The following is a 13,538-nucleotide window of genomic DNA, read 5'->3' on the forward strand; positions in this document are numbered from 1 at the left end:
CAATATAGGCGACATAAAGATTTATGGTGATAAGATTATAAATGGAATTTCAGCTCAGGTCCATTTCACAGTGAGTTCAGTGTGGTCCTTAACATGTACCCTATAGTTAGTTCCCTAGTTCCAGAACATATAATTAGCATAGACAAATGCAGCTACTGAAAGAATTTCCATTTTTAAAATAGAATCTCTATTCTGTTTCACTGACCTATAAAATAATGTATATTAAAGTGGGGAAAACCAAGTGAAATGGTCTACCGGCTTCTTTTCTTCTAGGCCATTTTCTCAGCATTGCATTTCTTGAGGTATTTTAGAAATTAGTGTCATCAAAAGACTTGAAGAGCATGGATTATTATCCCCACACATTTCAAATCAAGCAACTTACTTGGTTTCTACAGAGGATAGAACGGTCTTGGAGAATGGTAGTGGATTGTCATAAATATAGTCAAGTAGCAATTCCAAATGCAATTGATGTTCTAGTTTTTTGTTTTTTTTTTACTGTTATTTTCTGAAACAAATCAATGAGAGGTCCTGACACCTGAAATGTACTCATTAAACTGTTGAACTCTTTTTTCTCTCTACTATTCCTTTTAATAAAGACTAACAGAAGCCACTTGCTTCCACTTGAACAGGATAGTTTTCAGTCAATCCCAGGGGTATATAAATTCTTCATACCTCTGCTACGACCTCTTTCACAGAGATCCTTTTGCTCATTTTACCACTCTGGTCTCCTATATGGATCATGGTATGCAATGAGTTCCTTTGTAAGAAGTAATGATATTTACAGTGGTGACAACATGCCTCCCCACTACATGGGATACCATGCTGATAAGACTTAGAGAAAAGGAAATAGCAAATAACACAGACACCCTTTGTAAGTTGTTGCATCCGGTGCCCCTCCCACACACACACCCCTACTGGGAAAGATATATAACACCAGTAGACATCTTTTGATCTGGGAGGCAACATATATCAACCCATTTGCATTTGGAAGCAACATATATCAACCCAGTTACTAAGCAAATTGAGAGGTTGCTGGTTTTGATTAAGACCCAAATCAGAAGAAAGCTTTCCAACAGATCCAGACTTCTCTGCTCCACAGTACCCAATAGTTCCTGAAGTATCTGTGATAGCTGAACATGCTTATGGAAACTTTGGCAAGATCCTGTCCATGACTTGCAGTGCAGAATTACAGAATTTGGGAAGAAAGGTATGCTGTCATAGGAAACAACTTTTTTTTTATTTCCTTCAAAAAAAGCATCAGACTTTTGCTATGAGCCTCAGAAGAGATTGGCTGTTTGAACATATGCCACCAAACTAACATGCAACCTGAGCCACACATCATGAACTGGGCATTAATTAAGTTGCCCATATGAGGCAGTAGTAATCTATCATCAAGCTCATCCATCCTCACGGCTTTAATATGTTTGATGAGTAAGTGATTCTGCCTCCCTTGCTTAAACTCCTACTGAATACATACTTCTTCCCCAACCTATGGCTATAGCTTCGAGGAGAGTTCCCCATTACCAGTTAAATTTTACCAGCAAAAAAATAAAATCAGGCCAGATTTTCAGATGTTTTGTACAATATTCTGACTTACTTGAAAGTAAATTGCTGCATCATTATAACCTTACCCTGCAGAGATTCTGAAGTATAGTGGGGAAGGAAAATCCTTCCAGGGACAGACATTTAAGCAGGGAATCTGGTTGTTTATCTTACCTAGAACAAGAGAAGGTAAAGAATTCACATCTATATTGATTTATAGGCTGTAGCTAATAGTTTGCCTGGATAGTCAGGGGCATGGAAGAAACACTCTTGGGCAATTGATGAAACGACCGCCTCAAACAGGCACAGGATTGAGGATATTTCTGCTTCAGTTAAATAAGCTTACCAATTGTAACCATTGCAGAAAAAAAATCAGTTATCAGCTGGACAAAATAATTAATTATAAAGATGTCAGTCAGGTTGTTTTCTGGATCCCTTTTCTTGCCTGACAGACATATGGAGCAACTTGGCCATAAAAACAGGAATGCATGTTATGCACAAGTTTAGCAGTTGAGATTTCCATTTCTCAAGCCAATATGGCTCTAGCCAGTGTTGAATCGCCAACTTAAAAATAGCAGAAACCAACATGGGCTTCCAATAATTCTCCATTCCTCCAGAGTAGCAGCCTGGTGGCAGATTGTTACATGGATCTCTCCCAATAAGGGGGTTGGGGGATGGGGAGAATAATACTTCTGTGAAAATCACCATCCTTTGACTTAAAATGTCTTATTCACTACCATGTATCCCACATATCAGTACTTCTGACAAAGGACCTCATTGTAGAGCAAATGCATTAAGTCTTGTGCCTATGGAATTTACTGGTCTTACCATGGTTCCCAATACTCTGAAAAAAATAATAATTTGGTAGAATAGAGAAATGCCCTTTCAAAGTTTCATTTATGATGCCATCTTGGTGACAAAATTTTGTTAGACTACAGAAATGTTCAATTGGGTGTGGTATACATGTATATATGGGTTCTAAGTATACACATGTATATGAGAACAGTGATCAACGTATTGTGAAATTCTTCCTATTCATGGGATACACAGGTATAATTGAAATGGTAGAAATAGTAGTGTCTACTCACTTTACTACACTTTCTTATACACTAGCCAAATTCTGCTTCCCACCCCTGTCCTTTAGCTTTTGCTGGTTAGAGGAAAGTCACCAGGTCAGGACTGCATTTAACTGGAAGCTGAGATGCCACTTAACCACTTTGGGCTCCTCACTCTGTTGAGCCAGCAGACAGAGAAATATTTACTGTATTGGCCTCAGTGGTGAATTCTTACTATCAAAGAAAAATTGGGCTGCTACTACACAATGTGGGCAGGGAGAAATACACTTAGAATCAGTATATTCTCAAGGAGAACTCTCACCACTCTAAAGCTTGTGATAAGATTAAAATTTAATAATATATTAAAGAGATGACCACTTAATGACACAAACTCTGCAGGAATAAAGGTTGTCACCTCATCAAGGGAGGATCACAAATATTTGGTGTGCTTGCTGAGAGCAAAGCAGATATGGAAGATTCCCTGGAAGAAAGAATTTATAAATACCCGCTATAACCATTTGAACAGGTTTTTATTTTTTGCTTTGTTTTTTGTTTGTTTGTTTGTTTGTTTGTTTTAGATTTCATTTATTTATTTGAGAAAGAGAGAGAGAGAGCGCACAAACAGGGGAAGTGGCAGAAGGAGAGGGAGAAGCAGGCTCCCTGCCGATATGGGGATCAACCCCAGTTCCCTGGGATCATGACCTGAGCTGAAGGCAGAGGCTTAACTAACAGAGCCCCAGGTGCCCTCCTTTTTGTTAAGATTTTCATTTGAATAGTTGAAGAAATAAGAATTGATGAACATATCCTGCTTTGTTTGATGTGAAAAATTACTTGCAAATATTAACCACATCTTTTGTATTGCCCCTCTCTTTTATTATCAAAATAAAGTATGTTAAGAGTGGTTAACACTGTATCTCAATATTTAATTTCAAAATATTTAATATTACTATTTAATATTAAACGGGAGTTATATATCAGCTAAAAGATGAATGTTATTCGAAGATGGATAAAGTAGGATGTTGTAAATACTCTTTGGGGAAAGGGTTAGTATGTCCTTATTGTCTAAGCACTAGTTGTATTGTGTTTGGTGAAAACATGGCATTGCCAATGTTTTTGTTAAGTTAAATACTGAATATGAATACTCATACTGAATATGAGTTCTTATCTTTGTACCATTGCTCAGCTCTTAAGCTGGGTACATTCTCTAAACCCATTTCTATATAATCCAGGTTAGATTTTTGTCAACTAGTTGGCACTTTAAGAGATTTGAAAAGCAGAAGTGGCCAATATCCTCAGAAATGTATGGTTATTAGAAATGATGAGGCTATAGAGACAGCTAGCAAGCATGCAGGTCCCGGGATATCCTTGCTCTCCTTCCTTCCATTCTATGTTCAGGTCTCAGAAGTGGCAGCTCAGCAGAGGCAGTGGCTTCCATAGAATTCTCCATGAGATCCCCCCCTTTGTAGTGCTATGTCATGACACACTTAATGTCTCTTGAAGTTTTCCATGAATTCTTAATTGCCCATCAGTTCCACAGCTTCAGGCTTTCCTGGTTGCTTTTTCTGATCTTCTAACTCTTTCAAACGTTTGCTTCCTAAACTCTAATACACGTTTTAACCCCCTCATTCACATAGTACTTGGGTCACTCTATTTCTTTTATTGATAGAGAAGAAGGGATTGTTATTAATAATAATATCTGTATTATAGCATTATCTTGTGCTACTTATACTGCAGTCTGCCAATTTGTCTTACCTTTGTAACTGGCTTATGAATTTACTGGACAAGCAGACAAAGTGTCCCTTAATCCCAAGACTAAAGCATTATATGCATTGTTTTATATTGTCATGCATTTATTTGATTTTAAATAACATCAATATATAGAACCTTCAGAAATCTTTTCTCAAGCACAGACAATTCCCCTGAACCTCAGAAGTGTGCACCTGATTTGCAATCTCCAGTGGTATAACACACAGGCATCTTAAAGTTCACATAGCTGGTGGTGATCTTCTCCCAAGGCTTCTGCAGCAATTTTCTAATATCCATTGAAGGCATATCCATTCTTTTAATTATTCAGGCCAAAATCCTTGGTGAGTTCAATAAATCTCTGTTTCTCAGATCATATAAGAAGTCTGCTTGAAAATTCTATCCAATTGACTTGGAAGATATCCGGCATTTAGGCACTTCTCTTTAGCCCCGACCTACAGTCCAGTCCTTTTCACTTCCTTCCCTGTTATTAAAGTAGGAACATCTTATCTGGTCTCCTAGTCCTTCATTCTAGCGCATTTCAGTCTGTTCTCAACAAAGCAGTCTTCGAGACCGCTGTTAAAACAGCTGAGCATGACACGCCACCACTAAAAACCTGTTTCTCATCCCACTTTGAGAAGAGTAGGTTCCTTATCCTTTTGACATTTCCTACTCGTCTCCTACTCATGAAGCAGCACTTCAGTGACGTTGACCTCATCACTGTCGTTTGACCAGAAACACTGCTGTCTCAGGGCATTTGGCTGACTCTCCCTCCAGATGCATGCAGGGATAGCACTGTCATTATCTTTTAGGTCTTCACCAAAAAGTCACCTCTTGTATTAACCCTTCTCATAACCGCATGTAAAATTTTTAATATTTACATAGCAAAAATCTCATGTAAAAACCTCACACTCTATAATATATATTACTATCTAGCATAATATATTTTTTACATAGTAATCTTATTTATTTTTGATCCTCCCTATAAAATGTAAGGCCCCCAAAACAAGGATTTCTCTTTTGTTTACTGATAATTTCCAGCACCTAGAACAGGACAGGATACACAGTAATCATTTGCTGTATGATTAAATATATTGTTAAATACATATACGTTTGTATAATCAATTGAATAACCCTACTATTTAAGAAATAAATTATAATCTTTTTAAAAGATTTGTATTTATTTATTTATTTGAGAAACAAAGAGAGAGAGAGAACACAGAGGGAGAATGAGAAGGAGAAGCAGGCTCCCCGCTGAGCAGGGAGCCTGATGTGGAGCTTGATCCCAGGACCCTGAGATCATGACCTGAGCCAAAGACAGACTGAGCCACCCAGGTGCCCCCAAAATAAAATATAATTTGAATTAGGTAATCTATGCAAGAAAAATGAATTTTAGATTTGTCTGAAATCAAATAGAAACCTAAAATATTTTTGTTAAATGAAATATGAATGAATGAGCAACTTAAAACCATAAAGAGATCTTTCTTCAAATGTTTTATGTAAGCCTGACTCTTTTTTAAAAGTTCTTTCTTTTTGCCATTGGCTTCATATAAGTATACACTTAACTTAAATATGGGCCAAGTAGTTTTTAATAGTTCTTCTTAAAAAGAGATCAGTAAGGCAGATAAGGGCTCTGCTCAAACTGAAATAAGTCCTTTATCATAGTACTACTTGACATCTCTTAGGAAAGTAATTTAATCATTTGACCTTAAAAAATAACTCCAGAAAGTCTGTGATATTTACTCACACTAAAGTATTCTGAATATATTCAACCAAGTGTGGCACAAAATTATCATATCTACTATTTAAGTTACCCCATGTATTTAAAACTATTAATTTACATTTTGTCTTTTATAATGCAATTAATACCTGATTTTATACTAAGATCATTTGTTTATGACATTTTCTAGCTTACTTGTGGTATTGCATCTAAAGTTGGGTGTGTTTTTTCATTAAGTTTTGTCCTTTAAGATTTACCAAAATTATGATGAAAAGGCCACGAATGATAAATACATGTATGAAATAATGCTTATCCTCATTTATCATCAAGGAAATTCAAAAAACAATTGAGATATCAATACATGCCCATTTAAATGACTAGAAGAAGAAAACCTGACAGTAACAATTGTTGGTATGAATGTGGAGCAATGAGAGTACTCATTCATTGCTGTTGGGAATTTAAATGGTAAACTTATTTCATAAAGCAATTTGGAAGATTTTTATAAAGCCAGTCCTCCAATATAACTCATTAACTGTGTTTCTAGACACTCAACTGATTTAAAAACTCATGTACACACACACACACACAGACACACACACACACAAAACAGTCCACAAATGTATATAGCATCTTTACTCATAATTGCCCCAAACTGGAAGTAACCAATGACCTTCAATAAGTGAATGGAAAAAAACAAACTCTTGTACAGCAGTAGAATGTGATACTATCTTACTATAAATAGGAATTTGCTATCTTGCTATACAAAGACATGGGTGATTCTTAAATATATATTTTTAAGTCAGTAAAGCCAGTATGAAAAGACTACATACTGTAAGATTCCACTTATGCGGAGTTCTAGAAAATGCAAGATAAGAGAGACAGAAGTTCCCGGGCATTTGGGGAGAGGTGATGTCAAATAAGTCTAATTGACAGGGTGTTTCTTTAGGGTGATAAAATATGCTGTATGATACTGTAGTCATGGGTACATGATACTATGTATGTATTGAAACCATGGAAATTTACATCACAGATAATATGTCTTAATGTATTAGCATTAAATATATATGCTTAATTATATATATAACCTTATACAATATGTGTAATATGTACATACACACACACATATATGAGGATGACTGTTCCCAGGAAGGAATGCAAACTCTGACAAAATAATCAAACCATATTGCTAATACATTAAAGAAATGACTGCAAGTGAGTGAAAAAGGCACTGGCCTAAGAAACTTTGGAAATAAGTCGCATCTGACAAACCAATATTAGAAGGAGCTGTACCTAGTACTATACTGTAGTTGATGCAATGTTGATGGCAGCACAGGTTAACAATTCTGGTAACAGTATAGATACACACTGGGATTAAAAAGGTAAGTAAATGCAAGGTAAATGGAGGGATTCAGGATTCTCAATGCTGACACAGGAGATTGCAGATAAACAAGGGGGAAAAGCTAAAATGACTCATGTGGTAATGGAATAGATTTGGAGAAATCAGTGTGAACTCATATTTAGCTTAATATACATAAAAATTGATTTATAGATAGATATAGAACTTTGTATACAGAGATAGATCTACATACATAGATAATTGATGGATTTGTATATCTATCTAAAAGGACACAGGCACGGTGTGTTTCTACCAAGTAATAGAGTACTCAGAAGAGGAAAAAGCGATAATTTTAAGGTAAGAAACCTAACAAATACTACCTCAGCCAGGTGATTGAGGTTAATATCAACAGTGATACGTCAGCCTAATATTATGTAGCCTCTTGATAGGATTAAAAAACCTTTTTCTTGGGTTGGGTGCCAGACTGGTTCAGTCAGTAGGGCATGTGGTTCTCAATCTCAGCGTCCTGAGTTCAAGACCCCTGTTGGGCGTGGAACCAACTAAAAAAACCCCAAAAATACTTTTTTTTGTGGTCTTCCTCCCCAAAACACATAAACAAGTATAATTATGAGAAGAACATCACACAAATCCTTTTGAAGGACGTATTTCAAAATATGTGACCAGTTGGACTTAAAATCATCAAGGTCATTAAAAACAAGTCTGAGAAAGGACCACAGCCAAGAGGAGGAGTCTAGGTTGACATAACTAAATATACTATAATTTTCTGGGTAGAAGCCTGGGATAGAAAAAACACTGTAGAAATTGAGTAAATATGAATATGTATGGACTTGGNATACTATAATTTTCTGGGTAGAAGCCTGGGATAGAAAAAACACTGTAGAAATTGAGTAAATATGAATATGTATGGACTTGTCNGAAGTTTTCTCCACTGTGGGTGTCTAAAAGAGACTCTTGTAAGGGCTTTTCCGGTCTTCTTGGTTCAATAGCAGTCTTCAATTTTGATTACTAGAATTATGCAAGGTCAAAGAAATCACAATCTATTACCCTAGAGAATGTAAGTCTTTAAAGATGAGCACGCACAAAAAAGCATAAGCTCTCTAAATAGGTNGTTAATAATTTTTTTAAACTAACAAAAATTTTGAAAGCTGAATCTAGAGGAGGTGTCAACAAATGTGAAAAGGGAAAATATTTCCCAAAAAGCATTAATAAATAGAATAAAAGTGTTTATATTGCATAGTCTTTTTAATTTCTCATACTCTGATACAGATTAGATTTTTATACCTTTTTAACCAAGTACATGCAAACTGTTANTTATACCTATAGCAGTAGGTACAAAATCTGATGTTGAAGTACCTTCAGCAGAAAAAAATTATCTGACTTTGTGTGGTCACATACAGTGTATGTGATACAATGTATCACAACACAGTAAACTATAAGATAAGAATGCTTTCTCCCTTTACACATCAGNGTATATGCCATAGAGAACGAATTACATAATGGTAATTTTAATAAGCTATTTTAATAAGTAAAAGAAACTGCAACATACTGATTGTACTCTTACTGAAAGTATACATGTGGTTAGCAATGTCTGAAACAAGACCATTTTTAACAATTATAAGAATTAATTTGGGGGCACCTGGATGGCTCAGTCGGTTAAGCATCTGACTCTTGATTTTAACTCAGGTCATGATCTCAGGGTTGTTAGAAGGAGCCCCAGGTCCAGTTCCCCCTCAACATGGAGTCTGAGATTCTCTCCCTCTGCCCCTCCCCCTGCTCGCTTGCTCTCTCAAATAAATAAATAAAATCTTTTTAAAAAAAGAATTAATTTGAATAATTATGCTTGAAAGATCATCCTAATGTCATTTGAGAAAATTGTATTATGTTAAAGATAAACTGAAAATAAAATATCTAAAATATTATAACTTACTTTTCTCACCTTTGAGTTTTTCTTTGTGTTTTAATAGGTATTCTTAAATGTTGGCAATAGCATCAGCCAATACTAATTAGAGTGGCTGAAGATGCTATCTGATTCTCTTTCATGTGGATGGCTCATAACTGCCTCTTATTTGTTAGACCTATTACTTTGTAACAATTTTAAAAACAACTTTAAAACCTCTCCCCTAGTAATAGCATTACACAGCATTACATTTCCCACTGAAAGTTCAAAATGCATTTATTAGTCAAAGTTCATTGTCCCTACTGAACACGTAAAATCTCTTGAAATTTTCACGTTTTGTTAATAGTTCTATAAAACATCTAAAACTGCAGAATTTTTAAATTCATTTTGCTCGTAAGAGAAATATTTTACTCCTTCCTATCTGCTGCCACATACAGTTGAGCTGTAAGTAAAACGTCTTGCAGGGTTCATGAACCTAACAATGAATACGTTCAGGAACACGGACCGCACAATCTCAGAATTCGGGTGGATTCACAGAGGGTCTTCACTCAGCTCTGTGATATTCTCTTAATAATTTCCTAAGAAATCAAAGATGGTAAATAGATTTTTCAATTTAATGTCTATGCAGATAACCATAGCTTAGGAAGCAAAACTCTTGAAAATGCAAGGGCTACTTCCAACATATCTGGCAAATCACTTCCCTACAAAAATTTTTCAGTAACTTCATTAAATCATTTGCAGGTTGCCTGGTAATTAATTTGGTGATTGTCCAATTCCATTCTAATTTGTTCTGCTTTAGCACTATGCTGCAGAAAGCATGATTATCATTTTGTGTGCTGAAGAGGAGACAAATGCATGTGGATCCTTGTGGATCAAAGACCGGTAAAAGCTACACTTTGAAGTTTTCTCCACTGTGGGTGTCTAAAAGAGACTCTTGTAAGGGCTTTTCCGGTCTTCTTGGTTCAATAGCAGTCTTCAATTTTGATTACTAGAATTATGCAAGGTCAAAGAAATCACAATCTATTACCCTAGAGAATGTAAGTCTTTAAAGATGAGCACGCACAAAAAAGCATAAGCTCTCTAAATAGGTGTAACAATGCAAGCTAAAGTGCTTATTGCTATTGTGTATAAGATATTTTATACCTATAGCAGTAGGTACAAAATCTGATGTTGAAGTACCTTCAGCAGAAAAAAATTATCTGACTTTGTGTGGTCACATACAGTGTATGTGATACAATGTATCACAACACAGTAAACTATAAGATAAGAATGCTTTCTCCCTTTACACATCAGTCTTTGGATGAAACCAAAGAGAGAGCCAAACTATGTAATGTTAAGCGTAAACAGAATTTTTGGAAGCACATGATGAGTACTTGCAAAATGTCCAGGAACTAAGTGAGCTCTAGCATGCGTCAAGTCATAAACATCAAGGTCTCTCTGGCTGGGATGTTATTGCTGACATCACCACCATTGTCATTGGACACTATTGCTACTTTGAACGTTTCCTCCTTCTGCCTCTGGACTCTCACATCAACCAACAAAACTGTGAACTATTAAACTCCAACTGACCCTGTATTTTTGTTACTTTCTCAACAATCAACTATCAGATGGAGTGTCCATTGCCCAACCCTCACGCACATGCCTATAGGTTAAGTTACTAGAGAAGGAGGGGAGTAAACATACATTTTCATTTAACGTATATCGTTGGAAGACTTTCTCCCAACAGTAAAGGTGTTTAGAGGTTGTGTGACAGGATATTTCTGATTAACACTAGAGTTCACTACTTTCACTGTTCAAGAAAGGCATGCATGTTTTCCACCACAAATACACTTAGAGAAATTGGTGCTGACACCAATCACAATGCAAGTGTCCTAGAAGATATTGCACAGGAAATAATTTTATTCTTTTGAATATATCAATTTATTTCAAGACAAAATACTTTTCCTTGAATTTGATCAAGCCATAAGTTAATTTAACCATTTATTGAACTTTCACTACAAAATTAATCCTCCAAGGCACTTGAGTCATCATTCTTCATTTTATTAAGTCTGGTATTGATCAGATTGACTATATGGAGGTTTACATTGGGACGAATATAAAATCAGATGAGTTATGGGATTAATTAGAATGGAATATTTAATTCTTATAAAAAAGTTTGAATTTTAATGTCAGGTTTTGTTCAGTCAATATATGATTTTTCTTTTTTCATAATCAGAAAATATTTCACATGGTAGCTAGATGTATTCCATCTATATTCCTAGATTAGATGCTTTCTGAACGATTTCTTGAATGCTGTAAGCAGCTCTTATTTTTAAACTTTAGCTGATTGTCAGTTATCTTTGATAGAATAAACATCCTCAGGAGCTCCATGGAGAGAGAAAATAAATCACATTGAAAATTCACTTGAATTCAAGAAGTAGGTTAAACATATCAGTCTGCCTACAATCTGTATTACAGAGTTCGAATATAATCCTGTTGCAAAAACTCCATAATGTAATAGACAAAATGGGTTTTTTTAACTCATAAAACACAAACACACACTTTCTATAGTCATTATAAGGAAAACAGTCATGTCAGTAAGACAAAAGAATATTGCCAGAATCCTGAAGGACTGCCATATGCCTTTTATCACAATTCCCTCCCCTCTAAAGTTAACCACTATCCCAATTTTTATGGCGAACACTTTCTTGCTTTTGTCTCTTATGTTTGTGCCATGTATTGTGTGTATTATAGACTGAGAATTTAGTATGGGGTAACTTTAGTAAAGGCTTTTAAGTAAATGTAACTAAAAATAATACAGTGAAAGTAAGAAATACGCTGAAGAAGAAAATAAAGTTCTGAAACTTGTGTAGAATGATTTGAAGTTCAGAGTTCTAGTTGGTACTTTAAAGAAAATTCTTCATTAGCAGGTGAAAAACAAGCAGAAGATAGCAGGTTTTATCCCTCTTACTTTCAGTTGTTAGGCGCCGAGTGGGAGCATTTGTTTTGCTCATTTCCTTCATTTTGAATGTAAGCTTTGTGCTAAATTTTAAACAAAGTGCTAAGAATCGTCTAATATTTTAAGCTATATTCAACCCAAAGTCACTAAAATATTCATGAGTCTAGAGATGGGAATGGATGATTATCTGAGAAAATGAGATAAAAGGAGACCAGAACTAAAAATGTACACATTTCACACACACTTAAATATTGATTACATTAAACTTGTAGTAGTAAACGATGTACTTTATCTTTTACATTTTCATTGACTTTGACCTCTGTTGCAGAATGTGGAATACAATGGATTTCACTGGGTGATCAAGTAGCCTAGCTAGTAAGCAATTCATCTCTGACTTGACCTCTCAGGCTGGTGAATATTTAGCCAGCTTGTTTTTTCTTCTTCCCACACTATTGCAGAGATTCTGTGATTGAAAATTTGCTTTCTGAAATCTTTGCTTAGATTCTGACATGCTTAACTTTCTCATTTCTTGTCCTCATATTGAAAGGGGAGTTCTTGCTCTCTTGTTTAATTTCAAGGTGGTATGATAAACCCAGATTTATGACTTTAATATGCTTGTACCGAAATTGTGAGATCACTTTTCAACCATATTGAAAAATTGAATTAATAAAAACATTTGTTTATATAGCCCTTTGGCCTCATGATCTGATAGACCTTTAAAAGTGTTACTTGAAGGGATATGTGAGCTTTATATAATCTTGCCAGAGAGAATTATACAATGATTAAAATTCAATAAATGTTTGCAACAGAGCTGGTTCTGTTCTTTCCCCTCCTTGAAGGGCAAAAAGGAAAGCTGTGAAGTCAAACAAGAGGAAATAAACACCATAGAACACAATGTTTCTGTTATATTTAAGAATCTTTGGTCCAGCAAATAGAAATGTCAACTCCTAGGGCGCCCAGGTGGCTCAGTTGGTTGAGCATGGGATGCTTAATTTCTGCTCAGGTCATGATCTCATGGTCATGGTCTCAGGGTCATGGGATGGTCAAGCAAGGATACTTTCTCTGCTTGGGGCTCCGTGCTCAGCAGGGACTCTACTTCAGATTCTCTCTCTCTGCCCCTCCCCCCACCCCGCTCACACCTGTACACTTTCTCTATAAAATAAATAGATAAAACTTTAAACAATAAAAAAATCAAAATTTAAGGAAAAAAAAAGAAATTTCAACTCCTCCTTAAAACTAACAACCTGGTTTTGTTGAACCTGGGACTGTTCCCCATGTCAACTTGA

This window comes from Ailuropoda melanoleuca, chromosome 1, assembly GCF_002007445.2.
Source record: "Ailuropoda melanoleuca isolate Jingjing chromosome 1, ASM200744v2, whole genome shotgun sequence".
Lineage (NCBI taxonomy): Eukaryota > Metazoa > Chordata > Mammalia > Carnivora > Ursidae > Ailuropoda > Ailuropoda melanoleuca.